Genomic DNA, 3,867 nt, shown 5'->3' with positions numbered 1-3,867 from the left:
AGGACCCCCAGGTCCCTCTGCACCGCAGCATTTCGTAATCTCTCCCCATTTAAATAATTATTTGCTTTTTTATTATTGCTACCACAGTGATAACCTCATATTTCCCACATTATACTCCATCTGACAAATTTCTGCCCACCCACTGAGCCTATCAATTTCGCTTTGCAGATTGTTTGCGTCCTCCTCACAACTTGCTTTCCCACCTATCTTTGTATCATCAGCAAACTTGGCGACATTACAAACATGCAGAGCACAGAACAAATTATTGACGTCGTGACTTTCCATCAGTTAGTATTTCTTTCATTGTGCAAAAGAAAATTATCGAATCATTAATTATGTTATCCCATGAAAGCAAAATAAAAGTTTAACGAAAATAATTGGCACATTTGAAAGGAACATTTTTGTTTTGTGCCGTTTCGGTCAGAGAAATGTTTGTGAAAGGAATTTTTTCATAAAAAGGGATTCAGCATTTCAGCTTGTCGCTGAACACTTCTCTCTGGGCACTGCACTAGGCAGCAGTTTCCGTAGTGTAGCGGTTATCACGTTCGCCTCACACGCGAAAAGTCCCCGGTTCAAGCCTGGGCGGAAACTTAATTTTTGAAACAAAAACTGGTTTTAAATGTTCATTGCTCATGTGACAATGGCCTCCTTCTGTGCTGTAAACTTCTCTGATTCCATGAAGAACATTTAAAACCAGTCTCCTAAAATACAGAGTGTGTAAAATCAGAAAGGGAATAAAACTTCCTCAATGATTAAAGTTTCACAAATTATTAAAATGAAGTTGTTGAAGTTTCGACTGACCCTCAGTGATCATGTTAGCATTTCTTTCATTCTGCTCAACAATGCTATCGGTTAATACCAGCAGATCTGAGCCGCATTTCAAACCCGGAAACAACTCATTCATTATTCACCCTTCCCAGTTCCAGTGCACAGAGGGTTATTTATACTCCATCCCAGAAACTCAAGTCCAACTTCTGACATTCCTTATTTCTAATTACTAACTCATTTATTTTGAGACCACTCTGAAGTGCTTTGGGTCATCTGTGTAATTTAGTTAAATTACTTCACTTTAATTAAAAACAGTGGTAGCAAAATGATTTCCCTAACTGGGAATCGAACCAGGGAAGCTGAAGGGATCGACATGGTTTTGTGAAGCATTTAAAAATGCTCTCTAAAAATCTCACACTGCTCAGACGCCACAAAGTTTAATTAAAGACCGAAGTACAAGTCACATTTAATTTCCAAATCCTTTCACCATAAAATTCCTTCACTTTATTTCAAATCTTACTGCGTTGATTCTGAAAATGAGCACCATGTGATTTTACCTTCAATACCGATTCTATTATCTGTGCACGGTAGGAATTACCGCTCCAGTTTTGAGCCCAATTTGACAAAAGTTGCCCCAGATTCCTGGTGTCGTCAGCAATGACTATTTTGAACCAGACTCATAAAATAGTGTTTTTTTATATGAGTTCACAGGATCTGGGTGTCACTGGAAAGGCCAGAATTTATTGCCCAACCTTAATTGCCCTTGAGAAGCTGGTGGTTGTTGTGTATCTGTAAAGCATGCACTCCCATGTTCCGCCACTAGGGAGCTCATCTCTTGAAGTCCCAAGGGATCTCAGCATCCCTTTGGAGCACTGTATATAAGCCGGCCCGAAAGGCCTGTTCCTCACTCTAGAGTGTCTTATTAAAGACTGAGGTCACTGTTACTTTAACCTCCCTGTGTGCAGACTCATCTGTGTTAGGAACACAATAACTGGCGACGAGAATACGAATCCAACGCAAGGATGCAGCAAACTGTGGGCATCCTGGAGAAGTTCTCGGAGGTAGCAAGCTCGGAGGAAGCTTATGTCGAAAGGCTAGACCAGTACTTTGTAGCCAACGAGCTGGATGGAGAAGGAAGCGCTGCAAAAAGGAGAGCGGTCCTCCTCACAGTCTGTGGGGCACCGACCTACAGCCTCATGAAGAATTTTCTGGCTCTGGTGAAACCCACAGATAAGCCATATGAGGAGCTGTGTACAGTGGTTCGGGAGCATCTTAACCCGAGGGAGAGCGTGCTGATGGAGAGATATCGGTTCTACACGTGCCAGCGATCTGACGGTCAGGAAGTGGCGAGCTACGTCGCCGAGCTCATGCAACTTGCAGGACAATGTGAGTTTGATGGCTGCCCGGAGCAAATGCTCAGAGACTTTGTTGTACTGGGCATTGGCCAAGAGACCATCCTGCGAAAAACTTTGACTGTAGAGACACCGACCCTCAATAAGGCCATTGCAACAGTACAGGCGTTTATGTCCACCAGTGAGAACACCCAACATATCTCTCAGCACACAAGTGCTAGCAATGTTCATAAATTAACTGGAACTGTGTTTGCAAGCAGAAATGTACAGGGCAGAAGCCACGAGTTTGTAACTTCCAGCAGGCCTCAGGTGATCCAGATGACTCAGAGTCCCCAACAAAGAATAAATGCAAGGCAATTCACAGCTTGTGGAGGCTTCCATTCAGCCTATTCATGACGCTTCAAAGGGTATGTTTGCAAGTGCTGTGGAACAATGGAGCACCTCCAATGAGCTTGCAAACGAGCTGCAAGCTCTGCAAAACCTGCTAACCACCACGTGGCGGAGGAAGATCGGTCCATGGTGGATGAAAGCAATTTAGAGCCTTCGAGAGAGGATGCAGATGCTGAAGTACACGGGGTGCACACATTTGAGACGAAATTCCACCTATTATGCTGCACGTAAAATTGAATGGCTTAGCCGTAGCCATGGAACTGGACACTGGCGTCAGCCAAACCATCATGAGTAAAAAGATGTTTGAGAGACTGTGATGCAACAAGCCATTCAATTCAGCCCTGAGCCCCATCCACACGAAACTGAGAACATACACCAAAGAGCTTATCACTGTCCTGGGCAGCGCCATGGTCAAGGTCACCTACGAGGGCATGGTGCATGAACTGCCACTCTGGATTGTCCCGGGCGATGACCCCACAGTGCTTGGAAGGAGCTGGCTGGGCAAAATTCGCTGGAACTGGGATGACATCCGAGCGCTATCACATGTCGATGAGGCCTCATGTATCCAGCTCCTTAAAAGATTTCCTTCCCTTTTTGAGCCAGGATTTGGAAACTTTTCTGGGGCGAAGTTACGGATCCACTTGGTCCCAGAGGCTCGACCCATTCACCACAAGGCGCGAGCAGTACCTCACATGAGGAGGAAGAGAGTGGAAATGGAGCTGTACAGGCTGCAACTCGAGGGCATCATCTCCCCAGTGGAATTCAGCGAGTGGGCCTGCCCAATTGTTCCAGTACTCAAAAGTGATGGCACAGTCAGGATTTGCGGCGATTATAAAGTAACTATTAATCGTTTCTCGCTACAGGACCAATACCCGCTACCTAAGGCAGACGACCTAATTGCGACGCTGGCAGGAGGCAAGACGTTCACCAAGCTCGACCTGACTTCGGTTTACATGTCGCAGGAAGGCCAGGCTCACCCAGCAGCCCTGCAGGGCTAACAACACGCCAGCCCAGCGAGGGCACAGCCAGCACACCAGAACAAACATTTGTACCGAGGCGGTCCACCAGGGAAAGAAAGGCTCCCGACCGCCTCACCTTTTAAATACTTTTCACTTTGACTTTGCTGGGAGTGATGTTGTGTATCTGTAAAGCATGCACTCCCATGTTCCGCCACCAGGGAGCTCATCCCCTGAAGTCCCAAGGGATCCCAGCATCCCTTGGGAGCACTATATATAAGCCGGCCCCTGAGGCCTGTTCCTCACACTGGAATGTTTTATTAAAGACTGAGGTCACTGTTACTTTAATCTCTCTGTGTGCAGCCTCATCTGTGTGAGGAACACAATAGTGGTGAGCACCA

The 3,867-nt window shown here is 46.0% G+C and overlaps 1 non-coding gene across 1 annotated transcript; it reads left to right on the top strand.

Moving 5' to 3' along the window:
• Positions 1-518: 518 nt before the first annotated feature.
• On the top strand, positions 519-591 carry trnav-cac (transfer RNA valine (anticodon CAC)). The gene has a single exon. It is a non-coding gene; the product is annotated as a tRNA-Val (tRNA).
• Positions 592-3,867: the final 3,276 nt, after the last annotated feature.

Source organism: Pristiophorus japonicus, unplaced genomic scaffold (genome assembly GCF_044704955.1).
Source record: "Pristiophorus japonicus isolate sPriJap1 unplaced genomic scaffold, sPriJap1.hap1 HAP1_SCAFFOLD_113, whole genome shotgun sequence".
Classification (NCBI taxonomy): domain Eukaryota; kingdom Metazoa; phylum Chordata; class Chondrichthyes; family Pristiophoridae; genus Pristiophorus; species Pristiophorus japonicus.
The sequence above is the reverse complement of the archived record's forward strand: the minus strand, read 5'-3'. Positions and strand labels throughout refer to the sequence as shown.